The sequence below is a fragment of the Sinohyriopsis cumingii genome, chromosome 6 (assembly GCF_028554795.1).
Source record: "Sinohyriopsis cumingii isolate HCF-2022 chromosome 6, ASM2855479v2, whole genome shotgun sequence".
NCBI classification, from domain to species: domain Eukaryota; kingdom Metazoa; phylum Mollusca; class Bivalvia; order Unionida; family Unionidae; genus Sinohyriopsis; species Sinohyriopsis cumingii.
The window spans coordinates 197,501-221,061 of NC_142966.1; the positions used below are offsets into that span (position 1 = coordinate 197,501).

The window sequence follows — 23,561 nt, forward strand, 5'->3', positions numbered from 1 at the left end:
TTACATAACAACATAGGGTTACAAGTGTTCCCTGGCTTGTTGGAGCAGGTCCAATATTTATATGACTGCCAAGTATACACCTATGGATTTCCGTGGCATCCGTCCGTCTACGGGAGACGATGGCGTAGCTCCAAAGTATGCTTTTGCTTATCCTTCTTTTTAGCTCTCTTGTCAGCTTGTTTTATTCTTCTCTTTTCCTCTGCGTTTTGAACTCCCTGCCTGACAGCTAGACGCCAGCTGGAATGGTTGTTTGCACAGCTCTCCCAGTTGTTGACATTGATGTTTGCTGTCTTCATATCCTTCTTGCAAACATCTTTGTAACACAGATGTGGTCGTCCAGTTGGTCTTGCACCTTCTGCTAACTCCCCATATAACAGGTCCTTGGGAATGCGACCTGGGTCCATTCTCTTGACATGGCCGAGCCAGCGAAGGCGCCTCGCGCTGAGTATGGAGAACATGCTGTTCATGTTGGCGTTCTAGAACCTCTGTGTTGGGTACTTTGTCCTGCCACTGGATGTGCAGAATGCGCGGCAGACATCTCAGGTGGAAGCTGTTGAGTTTCCTCTCGTGTCTTGCATAGGTGGTCCATGTTTCACTGCTGTAGAGAAGTGAGCTGAGCACGCAGGCTTGGTAGACACGCAGTTTGGTCTTCTCTGTGAGGTTGGGGTTGTTCCAGACCTCTGGTTAAGTCTGGCCATCACTGCTGCTGCCTTGGCAATCCTGCCGTCCACCTCAGAATCAATGGAGAGTGAGCTGGAGATGTTAGACCCGAGGTATGTGAAGTTCTCGACAACTTCCAAATTGTACCCATCGATGGAGACAGAGGGAGGGGAGTCTGTGTCCTGTGCCATGACATTCGTTTTCTTCAAACTGATGGTCAGTCCAAATTCCTTACATGCATAGGAGAGGCAGCATACCAGCTGCTGAAGTCCATCTTCCGTGTGTGATGTCAAGGCTGCATCATCGGCAAAGAGCAATTCATGGATGAGTACCTGTGACTTTAGTCTTAGCACGGAGACGGGCGATGTTGAACAGCTTGCCGTCAGCCCTGGTATGGATGTACACTCCCTCGCTGCAGTCCTTGAATGCATACTGGAGAAGCATGGAGAAGGAGATGGCAAAAAGCGTCGGTGCAAGGACACAGCCTTGTTTGACTCCGCTAATGACTGGGAATGCTTCAGATGTTGCGCCATTGAAGCACACAGTGCTGTGCATGTTCTCGTGGAACGACATAATGACAGCAAGCAGACGTGGGGGGCAGCCGATCTTCTGCAGAAGTCTGAAGAGTCCACTCCGACTAACCATGTCAAACGCCTTCGTCAGGTCTATGAAGGCAATGTAGAGGGGCATCTGCTGCTCGCGACACTTCTCCTGCAGCTGACGTAGTGAGAAGATCATGTCTACAGTTGACCTGCCGGCTCGAAATCCACACTGGGACTCTGGGTAGATGCGGGAGGCTAGGATCTGCAAGCGCGCCAAGATAACACAGGCGAAAGCCTTTCCGACGATGCTGAGTAGGGAGATGCCCCGATAGTTGTTGCAGTCGCTACGGTCTCCTTTGCTTTTGTACAAAGTGACGATGTTGGCGTCACGCATGTCCTGTGGGATGTATACCTGTTCCCAGCAAAGGCAGAGGAGTGTGTGTAGGGGCTGGAGCAGTGCTGGTTTTCAGCTCTTGAGGACTTCAGGCGGAATGCCATCGCTTCCAGGAGCCTTCCCACAGGCAAGGCAATTGATGGCTTTTCCGAGCTCTTCCAGGGTGGGCTGTGTGTGTAGCTCCTCCATGACAGGCAGGTCTGGAATGGCGTCCAGGGCAGTTCCAGTGACATTGTTTTGGGTTGCATATAGCTCGAGATAGTGCTCAACTCATCGCTGCAGTTGTTTCCCCTGGTCTGTGATGACTTCGTCTGTCTTGGACTTGAGGGGGGCAGTCTTGTAGCTGGGGGGCCTGTCATCTTTTTGATACCCTCATACATTCCTCTTGTATCCCCGGTGTCAGCAGCTGTCTGTATACTGTTGCAAAGGTTCAGCCAGTAGGTGCTGGCACAACGGCGGGCATTCTTCTGGGCATTATTCCTTGCAATCCTGAGGGCTTGTAGTGTTCTGGGGCTAGGTGCAGCCTTGTATGCCAGGAGGGCTTTCCTCTTTGCCTCAGTCACGGGCTCCATCTCCTCCCAGTTTGCCTCATACCAGTCGACATTCATTCGCTCCCTCTTCCCGTAAGCTGTGATGGCTGAATTGTACACAGAGTCACGGATATGGGACCACTTGGAGTCAATGGTGTCATCAGGTGTCACTTTGGTGAGGGCTTCCTTCAGTTTGCTGATGAACTGCTGTGTTTTCTCTGGGTTGCTTGCACAGGAGGTGTTGATACGTGGGTGACCCTTCTTCTTGGCGTGGTGCAGCTTCTTGGGTAATATTCGCACCTTGCTGGCCACGAGGGAATGGTCCATGTCACAATCGGCACTGTGGTAGCTGCGGGTAAGGAGGACACTGGCCAGTTCTGCACGCCTGGTGATGACGAGGTCTAGCTGGTGCCAGTGGCGTGAACGTGGGTGTCTCCACGACACCTGGTGGATCTCCTTGCATTTGAAGAAAGTGTTGGTCACACATAGGCTGTGGGAGCAGCACATCTCCAGCAGTTGCTGACCATTCTCGTTGATCTTGCCCCTTCCGTAAAAGCCGAGTCAGGTGGAGCAGGCCTCATGGTCAGCTCCCACTCTAGCACTTAAGTCTCCTAGTAAGTAAAGGCTTTCATTGTTGGGGATACTGGATATTGCCTGATCCAGAGCCTCATAAAACTTGTCTTTCTCCTCGTAGGTGGAGCAGAGGGTTGGGGCGTACACACTGAAGATGTTGACCGGGCCTGACTGGGGGCTGCCCAGCTTGAGGCGGGCGGTAGCTGTCCAGTGAGACCTGATGATCTCTCCCACCGTCAGAAGTAACCCCTGGCGCCAAGCTCTATGCCAATCGAGCTTTGACTTAGAACTGGTAAACTGCTACTTCTCGTGTTGTGCCGACACCGTACGACGACGCTGGAGTGTCCTCTCCAGTGCAGCTATGAAGCCTGGGCAGGGTGGTATGGAGAATCAGCTGTTGCCCATGCAGCAGATCCCCCCTCTCCATGCAGCTGGTGTGCCCAAGGGAACGACGAATGCCAATACAGCTTGGCACCAACCGCATCGCAGGAGTTGCCGGAATGACGTTGAAGTCAATGTCATACCGCCTTAGGGACTCCATCTCCAGATTTTCTGTCGGGGTTTACTCCCTTAGCCTTTCCCATGAGTGGGTATAGCCACAAGACAGCAAAGGTTTGGAATCGGAGTTTTCCTTCTCCCAGATGAGCTACCATCCAAGATTTACGAGTCCCATCTACCCGAAGCAACTGGTTTTAAGGTGCCAGTGGGCCGCCTTCACCCCTTCTCCTGTTAGTAGAAAACATGGTCTGCCGGGCTTCAAATCTATGCCACTCGCGAAGGCCAGGAGCTGGATTTTAGTTGACAGAGGCAGTAAGAGACGCAGGCCGTATGGGGCATTTTGGAGGATTGGGCGCTTGTCTCCCACTCCCCCCCTGGGCAACGTCAACCTTAGACCACACCTATGGATTTAACACATTCAATCAATGTGAAGACTGAATTGTTGTTATTGTGTGTTTGAGGCCATTTTTTCAGCACATGCCTGGCTACACATATCTGCCAGGATATCTGGTGGAGAAAGAACTTGGGAGTGAAGACCTATAGCATGGGTTGGTAGAGTTCTTACAGGGACAGTGATGTCATTGCTGTCTACCATGCAAGGTCTCAGTAAACAGAGCAAAGACTAAGCATAACAAAGATTCCATGAATATCTTGTCTTCATTTTCAGAGTTCCAAGATGGAAGTTAGTCTTGCCCCTGCCCCCACCCCCCTAAAAAAATTAATGCAATCTAAATTTCATTACAATACACTAAAATTCTGTTTGATGGACATTTAATTATGAAGGAAGAACAATGCAGCTGCAGCATGCAGGCTGAAAAAATACAGCAATGTATATACATTGTACAATATATGGATGGTGCTGCAGAACATAAATAATGTGGTCTTCCATGATGTAGGGTAAGCTGCTCATAAATTTTACTATAGACCTCTTCATAGCATATCTCTTGGTGTTAAACTGAATCAACTGCCATTTATGTCTCCATTTATCCAATGTGTTGTCATCTTTCTGTAGTACCAGGTGATCACTGCAGTTGTTGATCTCTTGCTACACTAAGCAGTCATCAGCAAAATGGTGGGCAGTTACATGCAGGTTGTTGGCAATATCATTAATGTAGATAATAATAATAATAATAATAATAATAATGACCTTATTTAAAGAGGATAACACAATTAGCTAAGAACTAATCTACCTTGAGGTCCTCATACAAAGGAATTTATTTATTTTAGCTGCATCTCTAAGCCACTGGATATATTGGGTTTGGAGGAAGGAAAAGGAGTGGGCATTTCTAATCTCAACTGGAATACTATTCCAGAGCAGAGTTCCAAAGTACTGGAAACTTTTTTAAATAACTCCTTATTTCGTTTTGGAATTTTATACTGTTTGGTAGACATGGATTGCAGGTGGGGAGTATTACCAGGTAGCCTATACTGGAATAGTGATTGTAAATATTCAGGAACACTATTATGAGATATCCTGTACATTAATTTGGCTTTTCTCAAATAGATTCGGTCTTTAATACGTAATATTTTAAACCTACCAGCTAAATGTTCCTTGCTTTCTTACTGGATTGATATTAGCCCAAATGTTCTTTTTTGAAGATGTGCCAGCTTTGCTATGTTTTTATCATTTGAATTACCCCATACTGTATTACAGTAGTATAAATAGGGTTGTATGTAACTGTTATAAAATAGTTTTCTGTGCCTTTCAGGGAGAAAATGTCTTATCCTACTGAGAAGCCATAAACTTGAATTGAGATCATGAACAGAGCTGACCAAGCTCTGACCGATGGGAATGCCAGATGAACTGGAGATATTTGTTGATGTGGCACAATCTAGCATGACCTGTTTGCCATCAGTCTTCAAGGAATGAATCATTCCACTTATGGACATCCCTTGTGACTCCATAATATGACAACCTGGAAGACAACCTCTGGTTTTGTCAACAGCTTAAGCACAATCTAATATGTCTGAAACAACTTGAGTGCCTTTGTCTATGTTTCTGGCAAAGTTCTGAGTGGTCATGAGAAACTGTGTTTCACAAGACCTTCTGACTCTAAATCTCAACTGCTTTTTATTCAAAATGTTTTGGTTAGTGAAGTGGTCCATCAAATGGACGATTATGGTATGTTCCAACATACAACTGCAGTTAGTGATACAGGCTGGTCATATTCAAGGATGGATATATTTCCTTTCTTGAAGACAGACACAATGAAAGTAATTTTCCAGTCAATTTGAACCTTTGGTGTCTTGAGATAACTGGTAGATCAACAAAATGACTGGTGCTCTTATTTATTTTGTCACTTTCAGAACTAATATTGGGATCTTATCTGGACCACTTGTCTTTTGGGGATTTAATCTTCTGATGCATATTTCAACCCTTTGAGCCAAACATGGATCTTCAGCATGGGTTCATTGCGAGTCACTTTAACTTGGAATGTTATAAGTACTTCCAGTTGTAAAAACAAGTGAATTGTTTATAGTGTCTTATTTTATTTACAAACATTCTTTGTGTTACCTGATCCATTCTGGATTAGGTAAGTTATTGGGATAGCTGGAAAAAGATGCTTGTAGTTTATTCCTTTCAATGTTAGAAGTCATTTTGTCTCATCGTTAGTGTCAAGACTACAACAGTGTTTCTGCTTACCCTGAAACAATCCCATAATGCATTGCATATATGGACATATTTACATGCACAACTTTATGGTGACTTATGGTAATGCTGGAACAGGGCTTTCCTTATCAGCTGGGAGCCCCCTGATCTACATAGCTATTTTTACTTTACATTTCCATTGGGGGGGGGGTCCCCTCAAACCCCCTGCCTACTTTGGCAACTCATCCTAACTTTAAATCTAATTGATGACCCTGTTGGAACATCCTCTTTAATAGCTGTAAAGACTCAAATTGCTAGAATGCCAGCAGTACATGTGTAAATGCTAATAATCAGCAATAAAATATTGAATAGTTTACATACATTTACATGTTCTTAAGTGGTGCCCTATCTATTGCTAAGCCACATCTTTGCTCTAATCTGGATTTTCTAATCTTTTCCATCAAATTTCTGACTATCTGACCCCTGCCTATGTTTATCCATTATGACCAAGATATACAACTTGGAATCATGACTACTTTTATTACGTTTTGACATAACATTTACCAGTGATAAGTCTAGTCTGTCAAAACTCATGACAACCTCTGTTTTCCTTCCAAATTAATAGTAAGCCACAATTACATGGATATACATCAAGACTTTAAAAATGCATTTTGCACACACTTTGCTATTTGTATTTACACAGCTGTCCTCATCAAGCCCAGACAAAAAGATTACAGCAGCTTATCAAATTGGCATGCATCTTACCAAAAGATATCACGAACCTACCAAAGAAAAAATGACAGAAGATTTAGGATTTTGTGTTTGGCTATTTCTGGTCCATGTATGGCCAAATAGTTTTACGTTTGGTACCTATGATAAAAAAAAAAAATTAATTCACTGTTATGAAGCTTGTCAAATGATTCCAGTGAATATTGTCCCTATAAATGAGAAACGGGTCACTGTGACTTACACTTATAGTACGTATTCTATTATGTTCTCTAATGCAAAGATCAATTATGTAAAATATCTTCCAAATGTAAATTGGTTATGGTTTTGATAACACATTATGTTCAGACTAAATTTTCATTTCTCTTGACCCATCAGTAGTGTCTGGATGTAAAACAAGCCAATATAATGGAACCTCCTACATGCTGTAAGAGATGACAACAGGTGGCAAGGACTGCAGTGGGATAGGGTTTAGTACAACTGGACTTGTGCCCAAAAGGATGCAGAGAAGAGTCCTACCACTGGATTAGCCCAGTTAGGTTACCATGGTGTGACCTTGAGCAAGGCACTTTAATCCAATCACCTTGGCACTAAAATAACCCACATGTGCTGCTGTCCTTATTATAATACAATGCCAAACCAAACCATGACTGTTTCTTGGTAAAAAGAAAACTACCCCAAAAGATAGCCCCAAATTTGCTATTAAAATAATTGATAGGCTAGATTGTCCAATGGCCGAGGTTCAGTTTGGTATTATCTGTGACATCGTTCTAGTATTAGCTGAATTACTAATGTAGTTGACTGCACAATTGTTTGAAGTAAAGGACAGATTTTGTGCATTATATGGTCACAAAATGTTATCACAACATAAATGAATACATGCACATAAAATATGGATCAGCAGTTTATACTATGTCAAACAAAGTAGTTTTACTGCTCTTTCTATTTCTTTTTAAGCATATTACAAGCAACCAAATCACCATCATCCTTCTAAACAGTAAAAAAAAATAATTTCAACACACCATTCCGATAAATCATCAGGAGAAAGAAAGAAAATGAGCATGAGAAAAGTATACCAGAAAACACAGGGTATGAAAATTTGAATAGTAAAAACATATCTTCATAAAACCTGGATCTTTTCACATATCTAAGACACTGAAAGTAGCACAGTAACCTACTGGTAATAATCCAATCATTAATCTGTGGGTCTAGTAATGGACCAACTACCTTGTTGCAAACAAAAATACAGCTCTCTGCAAGTTCTGAATTATACATGTATATTGAAAATCCAAGAAAAAAGCCTGACATTCAGTCATTGAATATCAGGTAGTAAATTATTTGCATATACTGTATGTACTGGAAACCACTGTTTTATTTATAGTTTCAGTTGAAGCAAGCAGAGTAGACTCTAGTTAAATACTGTTACACTATAGGTTTTAGATACTGTAGATATTCAAGTAAAGTCCAACTTCAGACAACATAGACCCTGATCTGCCATCACACAATGTGCAGCAGATAAGAGTCTTTGTTGTTTATTCTACTGATTACTCCTAACAAACTGCATCAAACCAGATCTGCCATCACATTTTGTGATGACAGATCTGGATCTTTGCAGTTTGCAGTTGGACTTGACATTTACATGAGTATATACAGGACTAATACAAGTCATTATTAAACCAAATGTAGATAAAACTCAATGTGAAAAATTCATGCACATAAATGAAAACTTAAACATTAAAGCAAAGAGCACAGAAAAACATATTTTGGATTTTTAACATAGCTTTAACAATTTCTCAGTCATATCGCTACGATGTCTGCAGTGTCGCAGTTTATAGGTAGGTCTAGCACTGGGGCATCATGCCACAGACATGTACCATCATGTCCCACCCAGTCACATTATCCTGATACCATGCCGACCTGTCCTAATACTAACCTCTTAATGCTGAGCGCCAAGCGAGGCAGCTGTTAGTACCATTTTTTAAAGTCTTTGGTATGATCAGCTGGGGATTGAACCTGCGCCTTCCTGCATCCAATGCGGACGCTCTAACCAATTAGGCTAAGAGCAGTCCTATATATTTTAGTATATGTACTGATTGGAATTCTCATATCATGGTGCCCCTATCTTTTGAGAATGAGGTTAAGAGGTTTTATTCTTTCTAATGTAGGGAACTTTATCCATGAAAACAGATGATCATGTATCATATAGCCTTATTATATGCTACTGTCTACTCTGAAAGAGTCTGTGAATAATGGTTTTCCCCAAAAAACGCTTCCTTCCAATCTGTTACTTTGTACTTCGAATATAAAATGGCATGCATGTTTACTGGTGACTGTCCATTTATATACATGATGTACCATATTGGTTTACTCAAGATACATTACATTACATCCCCTGTCTATTTCATAAAGAAACATCCTGATGCCATGACAGGTGAAATTATTTTAATACCATGGTTAATGAACAAATAAAGTATAACCCAGGACTGACAAAGTAAAATTGTATAGATTTTGATCTGACCTGGCCATCTCATTGTTCTGTTTATCACAAGACACAACTGATTCCTATAGGCATAAAACCACTGACCATGGGTAAAGTGACCTTCCCTTAATGGCTCTGGTACAGTATCCCTCTGGGGGATTAAATCTGATCAAACAAGGCAGATGACAAGTAGTCAGTGCAAGTGATAAACTGGCCCCTTATCAAGATTGTAACACCTCAATGCTGGAGACAGCATACTTACTGACAGTGGCTGCATTCTGATGTGAAATAAAGCCCTAACACCTCACTCCAAATTATAAATGCAATCACACAATAATCCCATCAGAATCATTTTACTCAATAATATTTTAGGAAGAGAATTCACAGGGGAAGCATGTTTACCCTTTTATGCTTGACTATCCTTAGAAGATAATATTAGTAACAGTGTGGGATATTAACATTTGAGTCAACAAAAATAATGGCTTATAAAATTAATTTTCATCCAATTTCAGATCTTTTGAGCCTACAACTACATGGCAATTAACCCTCTCTAATGATAGTGAGGAGTCAATCGGTCATCCAGACTATAACTGGCAAACAGAGGATTCTGGCAAATTGAAAATGGGTCCAAAATTGGCAGCAAATTACCTGCAAATTGTCCACGAGAAACATTTTATTGCACTGGAAATGGATATGGCTCTAAGGAAGAGAATGTTGCCTCTGATGTCAATATTTACCAAGGCTACTAAATATTCACTGATTATTGATTTTTCAAGGATATTATATGATTTCTGTAAATTTACTTTATTTAAGAGGTACCGATTTTTTTGTTAATTGGCTTTAGAAGAATACTAATTACTCTACTCCACAAGAATGACAAACAGGTGTTTTCTTATTAAAACTTGTTTGATATAGTGAGCTAACTAAGACCCACCTACTTGATCACTCATAGTTTATATAGTATAAGCTATCCACAATTGAAAGCTAAATGCTTAGAAAGTGCTAGGTTTATTGAACAGGGGTGCTCATCAAAACATTTTTAACCTGTATTAAACCTTTATTCAATTCAAACTGAATTAAGGCTGCATTGTTTATGGTTCAGCCAGGAACTCATATTTAAAATTACTTGATCCAATTAACTATCAAGCAATATGGCTCACTTTGGAAACATCACTATGGAAGCGTTTAGGACATTCCTAAATGAAATCCATTTAATTGAAGCAACTGAGCCATCTCTATCACATCACAGAGAAACATTATTATATTTACAAATTAAGATCCAACCCTTTAAACCATGCTTATGTCTGTTTTCAAACCCAACAACATAAGTTTATAAACACCCACTCACCCCCGAAATGTCATTCCTACATTTGGCATTTGAATACCTTCAACTCTTGACAATGCAAAAATTCACCTTTCAAAAATCAACAAGTCCTTTGTTTATGTAACACCTTCTTGTCTTAAAAAAAGACAAAGTGCATTTTACAGTCCACAAATGAAACAAATCTGAGACAAATACTTCCATTTTTCATATCTCTTATAAAGAACTTTTCTCCAAATTTAACAACCACACAAGAATAAATACTGATGGCCCAATGGAGAGCAAAAAAGCTGCAGGAATCATTAGTGGAAATCATATTACAAAACCTTGTTTGACAGATGGTACATCAATATTTTCAACTGAAATCAGGGCAACTGACCTTGGCAAAAAATAAATTGAAACCAAAAGTATTTTGAACTCTATCATCTTCTCCAGTTCGGGGCCCCGAGTGGCCGAGTGGTCTAAAGCGCTCTTCGTTACGGATCACTGCCATCTCACCTCTGTCTGCGGCGGTTCGAGTCTAAGATTCAGCCAATGTGGGCATGTGAGAAAGCTTGCCAGTAGCTTCTCGTGGGTCGGTGGTTCTTTCCGGGGTTTTCCGGGTTCTTCCTCCACCATTAATACTGGCCGCCATGTATAGCCTATCGTGCTGAAAAATGGCGTTAAACCCCACAACAACAACAACTTCTCCAGTTCATTATCAGTATTTCAGTCACTGCACAATAGGAAGTTGGAAAACCTAGTATTGACCAATATTCTTATTAAAGAGACTAAGCTGTGTAACTCTCACAATATATACCATTGGTTACCTAGTCATGTCACTATTAAAGGTAATAAAACGGCAGAAAGCTGCCATAAATAACCTTATCTTTACAGTTGTCTATTTGTGTGTGTGTGTGTGTGTTTGTGTGTGTGTTTTGGACTTTCAATGTAGCTTTAAAAAAATTCATTGATATTGCTACAATGTCTGCAGAGTGGCAGTTTATAGTGATGTTATATGTTATTCTCATCAGCTCATTGTTTTGCTTTTGTCTTTTCATCACTCGTTGACAATAAGCTACTTTTTCATATATAAATCATTTATCATAAACTGGTAACCTTTATTGCAGTGCAATATAGCCATACAGTCCTGGTGTGCCATAAAACCACATCAGTCAATCAATCAATCAATTACCTGGCTCTGAACTTTGGCCTTTAAGTGCCTTTTCCTTCTGTAGGAATATTCAACAATTTAGGTGCTACTGAAAAAGTATTGCTTGCTAAACCTCATATAAAATGATGCTCACAATATTTCAGACCAGTCCCTTGAAGGTGCTGATACTCTATTGTCTGAAAAGAATGGCTAGAAACACATAAAAAGGTCATTTACTTTTTTCAACTGCTGAGTGTTGTAACCAACCCTAATATTTTTGAGTGACAAGATTTTCAAATTAGCCACTATGGCATCCATACTTAATTTAAAAATTGGCACCATTTTAATTTTGGAGGAAACATCATCTTAATAAGACATTTGGAAAAAACACCATATTGAAATGATTTAGAAGAATGACAAGATTGCCAGTTTGTTCATTATGGCAGCCATATCTGAGGTCAGGACAAACCAAAAATCATAAAATTAGACCTCTGGTGCAAATCTGATGTTCATATGACTTTCAATTTTGAAGGAGTACCGACAGCAATATTTCCACGATGGGTGCCATATTGGCCCTACTGGATGTCAGACTCCAGGCACCATTTTCAATTAGTACCAAAGAGTCATCAAAATAAGTCTGTACGCAAAAACCCATTGTTGATATGACTTTCCATCTAGGAGAAGTAGCTGTATGATTTTACTGTACAGGAGATCAGATTAGCACAGTTTTTATTTAATACCTTCTGTGACCAAGCAATGTCAGCCTTTTAGAACTGCCATACAGGTAGAGAGCTGTGTGCCATGTTATATTTGTCCCTTTAATTTAAATATCATTTTCAATGAATACAATACAAACTAAAACTCATACTGCAAGCCTTTCCAAAATGTCTAGCATGCCACCCTTGGAACACATGTACCTGAGCTAGACACTATAAAAAGTCTTTCGTTGAAAACTGCATATTAATATAGCATTTTGTTCAGCAAGAACACCAATTTCAAGTTTATCAAGATATCCACTATGGTGGCCTGATATTGATTTCTAGGTGAAAACTAGTTTCATTTAGGACCAACGTAGACACCTTATTAAGACTTCTGGTCAAAACCCCACAGTGATATGGCTTTCTGTTCAGGAGTAGAGGTGACAATAAGAGTTTCAAGATGGCTGCTGTAACAATCATGCTGGATATCAGACTGGCACATACAAGGTCTTTTAATGAAAACCATATGTTTATCAAACCATGCATTCAGGGGGAGTAGCAATACCAATATTTACAAGATATCCCTTTGACAGCCATAATAAATATCTGAACATGCCATTTTCATTAAGGTTCTGCTCAAACGTTTGAACTTGACACATGGTGCAATTTTTATGGAAAAGAATTTCCTAGGTTTTCTCACTGGTTATTCTTGTGATTTAACATTTAACATAACCTGGTAAATATTATGTTTTGTTAAAATAACTTTTAATTCCCTCTTTTTGGTGTATGATTGATGGTGTAGTTTGGGTTAGAGAGTATACAGTTTAGCCTTACTTTAGATGTGCATCTCTTAAGAGACTACAAGGTCTGCTTGGTAATTTTCACTTCCTAAGTTACCTCATAGTCAAATTGGGAAAAATACAGCCAATAATTTTTATTTTCTTCAAAATATATTTTAAAACTTATTGTCTACTTTTTCAGAAGTCAACATGTATTTTCATTATTAAATATCTTCTAATATTAGTTTACTTAATTGGACTAAGTGCATTTATCAAGCACATGGGATATTGGGGACATGGGATATTGGGGACATGGGAGCAGCCATTGGCTGTCCATTTTAGGTAGCTCATTATTTCCCCATTACCACTTATCAAGAAATTTCACATGAAAGTAACAAAGAGGTATACCAATATTCTCTCCAATGTTCTTTTTGCTAATGCACACAACTTCACCTTGTACCTGTCCATCTTCTTTCAGAAGCACTTAACAACTGTAAAGTAGAACCAAAGGATCAAAAACACATCTTAAGAAGTCTTCTGGTGAAAACCCCATGTTGAATAACTTCTGTTCCTCCGGGGAAGTGACAAAAATTTTTTAAAGAGTCCACCAAAGTGGCTATACTTTACTTTGGATAAGTACTATTTTCATTAGAATTAACTATGCACTATGAAAAGTCTTTTGGTGAAAACTGATACTGATATGACCATTTAGTAAGTAGGTTTGGCAATAATAAAAAAATCAGGATGGTTGCTGTAGCATCCATAATGGATGTCAGAGTAGCACCATTTTAATGTAGTGCCAACTAGACCCTGAGATGACTGTTTGAAGTTTCATGATAACACAGCAGTAGATTAGGAGTAGCAGCAAATACTTGTGTTAATGGACAGATGGACATTAGATTATGGATGACTCAGAAAACAGGCAATCCCATAAGCTCTCCTGGCCCATGACCAGACAAGCTAAGAAGAACTGATAGCACTTTATGACAACTGACCATGTTTCTTAATGGTGATTTAGGAAAATAAAGGAAAACTAGATTTCTTTCTGTAGAAATAAAGAATTAAATTTAGTTGATTCCTACAGATGATTCACTAGGAATTATTGCTTGACACTAAAATGAAAATCACCATTTTTCTAGCATAACTTACTGCTGCATAAATGAATTTCAATAATGGATATGGTATTCATATATCTCAATACGTATCAATAACATGAAACAGAATGTCTGATAGAAGGATAACATTTCTGGAGAAACCTCAGGCTTGTATAAAATAAAATGATTCTCTGAAAACAATTTTTTCCTTTAATTCTACCTTTATTCTGAATCTTAAATAAGTCAGGAAATATTTTTAAGTTGGATACATATGGTACATGTAATAAATAATGTGTCAGCACGATCTTTAAGAATATCGTTGAATCATCAGGTCTGATTTTGTCTTTGAATATTACTAAGCTTAATTATTTATTCTAGTATCTAAATAGATCTTCTCAACATATACATTGCATACTAATCATGCACTGACTGAAAAGGACTCGTTAATTTGGGTGTATACTAAAATTAATATTCATCGTGTGCTACACTTCAAAGGCAACTATAATGTGCAATTAAAGTCTTTTTCAAGGAAGTTTAATAAATGACAAAGGCTTTAGTAATGACTTATTCTTGTGTATCACAGCTGATAAAACATGTATCTAAAATGCAACCTTATCAGTCACATGCTTTGAAATGGTTTAAATTCCTCAAATAACAAAAAAGTAAGTGTATTATCTTAAATGAAAAAAATGGCATTGATAATAACAAAGAGATTAATAACATTTGAACATGAAGGATCAGTTAAATGATTCATCCTCTCATGATTGGTCACAAGAAACAATCCAACACAAATCTGTTATGCTTTATTTATAGCCGTAATGACACAATTAGGTATCACCCACACCTATACAATAAATCTGCACACACATTGTATTTTCAGACAATGAGACAAAACAGCTATTATACCAACTGCAATTTTATCTGTAAGGTTTTGTTCAGTTAACAAAAGCAGCAAACCAAAATATCAATAATTAATATTTTTCCAGGAAAAGAAAGGTTTATTGCAACATATTTTAAAAAAGTATTTAAAAAAACTAGTATACAATTTCATGCCAATGACATCTTTTTAGTTTATCCACAGAGTTAATCGAAACACAATGTACAGTTTGTAAAATTTTATTTACCATCATAAAGCAGTGTAAATTTACAACCACCACATTTTATCTTTACCTTGTATATAATATTTACCTTTTCCATCACATTTTATCTTTATCTTGTATCTAATAATTACCTTTTCCAGTGTTTGGACACCTTAATGCAACTAATGCTGTACTAAATGTTTGCATATGTTTGGAAGAGTTTATCCTCCATATATTTTGTTTTGCAATTTGCATCATTACCTTTATAGAATTACCTTGTAATCAATATCATATAGCCAGCACTGTGTTGATGAGTCATTAAATGTTATGAATACATTTCTTTAAAAAGTAAAAATTTATTTTCATGCCAGAACATTGTTCATGGTGTGACTGACACACACACACACACACACACACACACACACACACAACCTAATATTTAAAAGTATGGCATTTCAAAGAGGGTTGCTTTGTTTCTATTAACGCAGATTTGTCTCTATAAATAAACAAGAAATGTTACCACAAACTTATTTCATTCATCATTTATTTAATGCAGTAGTGCACTGACATTATTATTCATTATAAACTTGAAATCATACAATACTGGAATCACCTGATAGGCTACTACATACGGCAGAGAGAGATAGAGTAACAAATTATATGAAGAAGAAAAAAATTAAAAATTAAAAAAAGATAATAATAATAATAATAATAATAATAATAATATTATTATTATTATTATTATTATTATTATTAGTCAACCATATGATATGAAAAATCAAGACTACATCAAGCAATGGAATACTAGCTTAACTGAATTAAAATTCTCATATTTTGTGTTTGCTGGAGAGACAATTAGTGGACCTAATCCAGCATCTGTTTCTCCTGCCTGCCAAGCCTAGTGTAATTGACACCATTATCATCAATGAATTTACATATAAATGAAGCTGCTTTGTTTGTTTCAGCTTCATTGCTCTTGTCCCGAGAAAGACCTCTAGAATTCTAGGAGAACCATTCACCCATTATTTAGCATAGTTGTTTCTTTCAAAAATGTTTTTTTTTCCTATTAAAAATTCATTGTGACTGACAGATGACTTTAAAATATGAAGAGAAATGAAGTTGCAAAACTTTTATACTGTATATCAGCGGTCTCAATCTCAAATCACCCTGAGGGCCACATGAGGGCATTTTTGATGGCCCAAGGGCTGCACTACCTTTGTTATCTCTCATGACACCTTGTGACACCAATCATTTTGTGGGCCACAGGATACGGCATGGCAGTCACGTGTTTGAATTCTTGCTATATATGTTATATAGCTCAACCTCTATAGATGACCCCTTCGTTTCCTGACATTACTGTTTTACTGACCCAAGTAATATTAGATAACCACCATGCAAATGAGTGTGATTACATTCATCAACAGGCCATCAATTTGTATTACATGCCAGTTGATTGGCAGTTGATGTGCTATTAGCCAGAGGGTCAACTGACCACAGTAAATGGAGAATGCTCTTTACTCCTTTGCAATTCTTTAAAAAAAAAGGAATTTGATTTGATGCCCACTGATGAGACATGACGACAAAGTTTAAAGTGTAAATTTAATGAAAACAGGTATAAAGATTGATTTTTACAATAAACCTGAATTTAGACATATATATTCTTTCTATCTACTGTTAGGCAAGTTTCTCTTTTATCACCTCGCAATGAATGATTTACACTTTAAGCCAGTGATAGAATTGGTTAACAGCATATTGGAATCTCTGTTGTTAGCAGACTTAAAGATCCCAGCATGGCCAACTGTTCTGCACTTTTCAGATACGCATGATTGACTTTATTACACCTTTTGAATGCCAGAGTCATTGGGCCCTGAGTTTAATTTTAAAAAATTGTGATGTGATGTGTTGTGATTTGGATTTTTAACGTAGCTTTAACAATTTTTCAGTCATATCACTACGATGTCTGCAATGTGGCAGTTTACAATGATGTCTAGCATTGGGGCATCATGCCACAGACATGTAGCATGATGTCCCCCACAGTCACAGTATCCTGACACCAGGCCAATCAGTCCTAACACTAACCTCTTAATGCTGAATGGCCAGCAAGGCAGCTGTTAGTACCATTTTGTAAGTCTTTGGTATGACTCGGCCGTGGATTGAACCCATGACCTCCCACATCTGAGGCAAATGCTCTAACCACTAGGCCACATGAGTGGTAAAAATGCTGTCTTCAGAGATTAAGAAAATACATCAACTGGCCAGCAAAATGTCTATATTTAATCTTTCTCTATTAGCCCTAAATGCAATCTGTTAACTCATTTACACTAGGAAATCACAATCATAGTGCATGTGGTTTATTTCAAACCTGCTTTAAGGTCACACAATTAAGAAACTGTTGTCAGCAAAGTATTTATTTCTCATTTCCTAGAAATGGTTGCTTATGACAGGTTTGAGTTTAATCAATTAAAACTAATAAAGCTGAAAGATTTTTCTGCTAGTCATGCATCTGCTACCATTATGGTCAACCTGGAGAACTTGGAGCATTTCTATTTTGTATATGAAATGTTAGTGTCCCAGAATTTATATCATAATAGCCATCATGATAAAGATATTGTAATGCTTGAGAGAGATAATCATCTAATTTTCTACACCACTACAAACTAGGCTCCCACTTCTAAACCACAAACCTGTGAGGCCCCAAAATCCCACTTCTAAACCACAAACCTGTGAGGCCCCAAAATCCCACTTCTAAACCACAAACTAGGCCCCAAAATCCCACTTCTAAACCACAAAGTAGGCCCCAAAATCCCACTTCTAAACCACAAACTAGGCCCCAAAGTCCCACTTCTAAACCACAAACTATGCCCCAAAATCCCACTTCTAAACCACAAACCTGTGAGGCTCCAAAATCCCACTTCTAAACCACAAACTAGGCCCCAAAATCCCATTTCTAAACCACAAACCTGTGAGGCTCCAAAATCCCACTTCTAAACCACAAACTAGGCCCCAAAATCCCACTTCTAAACCACAAACTAGGCCCCAAAGTCCCACTTCGGCCATATACTTTGTGAGACTAGAATATAACTGGGAATCAACTCACATCAGTCTAGTAGGAAGAAAAATCAGTTTAAAGATGTCATACTATCCTACAAGGTCTACACTGAGCAAAGAAAATTCTACTGAAATGGGTATAAGTTATCTTTTCTTGACCACCAATGTGCCACAAGATTTGCAGCACCAAGAAAACTTGCTGACCATTTCACAAATTGTTGCTGGTTATAATAGTTAACTCATTAAGACATGTCTCACAGATAACATTGAAAATGTGGTATGAAATGTCTATGACTGAAAATAATTGCTTTCTGCACTTGAGTTTTGATCCATATGAGGAAAAACTTCTCTGATATTTGTTAAATGTCACCTCTTCACATTTTTTGGCATTATCAATACAAATTACTATTTTAATTTAAAAATGTTCCCATTTCTCAGATAAATTTAATTACACTGTATAGTTTCTGCTATGCTCATTGGAAGTCATAGGGCCAGAATACAAGATGCAATGACCAATGATGAAAGCCATTATCCTCCTCAGTAAAAGTCAGTTTTATCCTAGTGAAGTTACAGGCTTTTAAAGACAGGGAGTAAAAGCCTACATTCATGCTTTAATAATTACCTTGATTAACAACTGGCAAGGGCCCAAGTGAAAGCATACAGTCCACTCACCAAATTCCAATACTCATTCACATCCACAATACAGTTAACCTGATATGAGTAACAATTATCACAATAAACAATGAATAGTTATTAAATATGGAACCTATAGCATTGAGTCAACTTATTTGTTTCTTCTACTACTGAGGAGCCATCCATTACATTTCAAGTTGGAGGATGAGTTTGCCAAAGTAGGTCATGGTTTTGTGCACTTCACACAATGGGGTTATGTTTTTTTTTTTTAAGTAGCTGGGCATAAACTCTGTGTGTGTGTGATTTGGATTTTTAACGTAGCTTTAACAATTTTTCAGTCATATCACTACGATGTCTGCAGTGTGGTAGTTTATAGTGATGTCTAGCACTGGGGCATCATATTGACGCAGACATGTGGCACAATGTCCCACCCAGTCACATTATCCTGACGCCAAGCCGACCAGTCCTAACACTAACCTCTTAATGCTGAGCGCCAAGCAAGGCAGCTGTTAGTGTGATTTTTGTAAGTCTTTGGAATGACTCGGTCGGGGATCGAACCCACAACCTTCTGCATCTGAGGCAGACGCTCTAACCACTAGGCCACTGGAGCAGTCTGAGCATAAAGTAAAAGTAGCCAGGTAAATCACCTGGCTCTGGTTGATAAAAGCCCTGCACTGAAAGTCACAAAGGTCCTTCTGAGTAGTCTAGGTTATAGAGGTCTAAGATGGATGAACTAATGTGATCATAAACACAAATACTTGTTAGTAAAGCATAAATGTCACAGTGACCTACTTTGGTTTTATGGGCACTGTAGTTAAAGAGATGCATCCAATTAACAAGTTAAAGATAAAAAGAACCCAAGAAATGAACTCTGAACACGACATTTGAATGAAGTCACTGAGAACGAAATATAGGTTGCATATTTCTTTTCGCAAAAAGGATATAAAACTTATTAGGATGCCTCTACTCACTAAGTTTGATGATTCTAGGTAGCATAGTATGCATCATGTGGTCATGAACTAAATGTACCAAATTAACCTAATATCATGAAATATAGGTTACAGTGACATTTTTTGGCAAGGATGTATTACTATGATATATGTATAATATCAAATAGTTGAAGTACAGCCATAACAGCAAAAAATGTCAAACTGAAATGTGAAATATGGGCCAGTGATCTACTTTTGATATGAAGGTGCCAGGGTATGTGTCATGGTTCCAAGTAAATTATTGTAAATTATTATAAAGTAGATAAAACAATGTAGTCATGAGCTAAATGCAAAATCTTAAATGTTGGTCACAATGACCTTCAGTTGCAAGGGTGTGGTACTAACAGGGATTTATACAATCACCTAGTTTGATGATATGGCATCAACAGTGCATGAGACTGCACCCAAGGCAGTAAAGTATTAAATGTGTCAGTAACCTACTCCTGTGATAATTTGAGTACTCATGCAGATATATTCCCTTGCCAAATTTCATAAATCAGTATAACTGTATAATGGATGCCAGAAGAACCTACTGGGTATTTGGTTTTGAGCTAAAACACACACACTTAACATAAGCAAGAAAAATGCAAAAAGTGGGTCACAAAAGTCAGTAAGGATTGAATTATAGGCCACACTGCCCTCATTTTGAGATGAGAGTATATATTACTCTTCAAGATGCCTTCCCACACTAAGTGTCATGACTCTAGTTATAATGGTATATATGCAAGGTGCTAAAAACTATTGTCATGAGCTTATCACAAAGAGTTAATCAAATTCAGTAAAATGTAAAATGTAGGTTATGCCAGAATTCTTCTGTGGTGAGGGTATAATGCTACTAATAAAGATGCATGTAATCATTCTATTTGATGATTCCAGCAAAAACTGAACTTTAAACAAAGCTCAAAACACTATTTAACCTAGTCAGTGAAATATGACATACAGGTCATAGTGACCTATTTATGTGATCAGGGTGCAGTATTTATCAAGAGACATATCCTCACTGACTTCATTTACAACATGCTAAAACCTATTTTGTCATGAACTAAACACAACTTTAAAATAAGCCAGTAAAAATGTAAAATATAGGTCACTGTGATATTCTTTTGTGGCAAGGTTGTACTAATAAAGATACATACAATCATATAGTTTGATGATTCTATCATGAACTGAGCTTGAGAAATAAACAAACTACAAAATGTAATTAGTTTGTTAAGCCGGAAATAGGTTTCAGTGAAAACATTTGTCATAAGATTGCAGTACTTTATAAATACATTCCGGGGGCCCCGAGTGGCCGAGTGGTCTAAACCGCTCTCCATTATGGATCACTGCCATCTCACCTGTCTGTGTAGTTTCGAGTCTAGGATTTGGCCAATGTGGGCATGTGAGAAAGCTTGCCAGTATCTTCTCATGGGTCGGTGGTTCTTCCTAGGGTTTTCCTCCACCATTAATACTGGCTGCCATACATAGCCTATCGTGTGCTGAAAAATCGCATTAAACCCCACAACAACAACAACAACAAATACATTCCTTACTAAGTTTTATGATTCCAAGTATAACAGCATTTATCCAGTGTGCATAACATCTGAGCTCAATGCAATAACAAAATATATACTTTTGTACAAAATTTAGCCCCTTAATGCCTTCCTGTGTGGTATGTGATATGAAACCCACTCAAAACTGTTCCCTAGGACCTCAGAAGCAACTGTTGATATTCAATGAGGGTGTAAAGATGCATATACCTTTATCTGTGTGGACAAGGATTGACGACACTGTGGGAAGCACAACAACTTACATATACCTCATAAAAGTGAGCAATTAAAAGGAATAAGCAAAACGATTTCTACCATTATTACATATTCAACGGAGAACAGTAACTGAAAAAATATAGCAAAGCATTCATGGAACAACCTTTATAATGCATTATAGATATGATTTTGACAACTATAATAATGGTACTCTACTTCAGGTGCCTGCCTTGTAATGATGACAGCAACAACTATATAAAGCAAAACTGAGAGAATTCAGATGTTTCAAAAAATATTCTCAAGGTGACTAATTTGTCTTACTTTAATAATGTACTGAAAAAAACATGGTTGATGAGGCCTGTTCTTAGCAAATTTTACTAGTAGGATAATTGTCACCTTAGTGTGCTACTTGTTATCTTACATATTCTAGATTTATACCCATTTTCAGCTTAAATAATAAACCATGGATATTTTCTAAGACTTGTTCTATTGAAATGTAGGCATCTTAATATATTTTGAAACTATATTCTTCATGTTTTATTTTTTTCTACAAGGAGAAGAACTCTGTATACCCCTCAAAGCTAAGATTCTGAATAAGCTGTATTAGAGGTTAGTTCCCTTTTTTCCTCTAATTTAAAAAGGAAATGACAAGTAGTTGTATGCACGGTAAAATGTGAAAATACTAGAATTTAATCTCAAGATATTCAACAAGTTCTATAAACAATGATCTAACTCATCTGAGATTCTGATGATATATGCTTGTGTACTTATCAAAATCTGATCACAAATTTGGCCACTGAAGTGGTAGCAAGGTCAGCCAATCAGATGCAATATCACCTCATTAATATGCAATGTTGCTCAGAATTCAACTCATCATGTGAGCTTGATGTTTCAAGATTACATGCCAAATTGGATCAGAATATGTTTTGAGAAATAGCTGCTGTAACAGTGGTCAAATGTCCGATCAATCAGATGCAAGATCACCTCTTTAATATGCATGGCTGGCACTCATAACTCAATGTATCCGAGATCGGCAAGCAGTCTGAGTCTGATCAAAATCTATTAAGAAATATGGTCTCTAAAGCTAATAATTGTGTCATATTGAATAATTCATCTAGCTATAATAAATTGGCTTAATAATGTTTATTAATAAGCAATCATTGTTACATGGATCTATTTCAGTTTATTTTCCTCCAGAGAAAATTTGAGAAACACGAGCTTCAATATGAATGGGAGCAACTCTGATGACGTCAGGTGTTTTTGTCTTTGTCAATATTCCTCATATCACATTACAAGCATTTTATTTCTCTTATTATCTTTTACATCTTTTTCTTTAACATTGTAGAAGCAAGATTTTAAGTTTGTAATGGAACTACGGCTGGGTGAGACTCTGAACTGTAAAATTTCAAACTTAATATATCAATACATATTATGCATGATTCTGTATAGAAGAATTGCTTACAAATTTTATATCATGATATGGGTGTGGGAAAACCCATTTTATTGAGCTATGAAAAATAATTTATTCCCTTTAGGCTGGAAAAAAAAACCTTCAAATTTATACACAAATTTTGTTCCACAATAGAAAATAATCTACATATTTGTATCTTTTGGCATTACCATGGCAACATACCAGTACTGCTGATAAACAAACTGTGTCATGACAAAATATTTGTGGAAACTATTTGCCTCTAACAATACAAGTGTGTAACATGAAACCTTGAACTCAAATACAAGAGTTGTACACAAAAACATGTTGATCTGTGATAAATTTATGGTCCCAAAAACCCATTAGGAACCACTTTTAATCCAGACATCACCAATTTCTGTGCAGCCAAGTAACCCCCTCCTAGTTCTAATTAATCATTTGCTCTAACTAGACATGCAGGGTGCACATGTGAACAAAACAGAGAGCATACACAATTGGACTGCATAGGGGAAAGCTAATCACTTGAAGAAAATCCCACCAGAAAGTGTAATAATGATAGGTAAATTTAACATCAGTAAGGATTAGGTTTTCTATGTTACATAACTAAGAAGCCTTGCTGTTT

The 23,561-nt window shown here is 37.8% G+C and overlaps 1 protein-coding gene across 1 annotated transcript in view; it reads right to left on the bottom strand.

Annotated features, from left to right (window-relative positions):
- Positions 1-23,561, bottom strand: part of LOC149796251 (protein YIPF5-like) — a 189,076-nt gene that overhangs the window by 27,783 nt on the left and 137,732 nt on the right. The window lies entirely within an intron of this gene.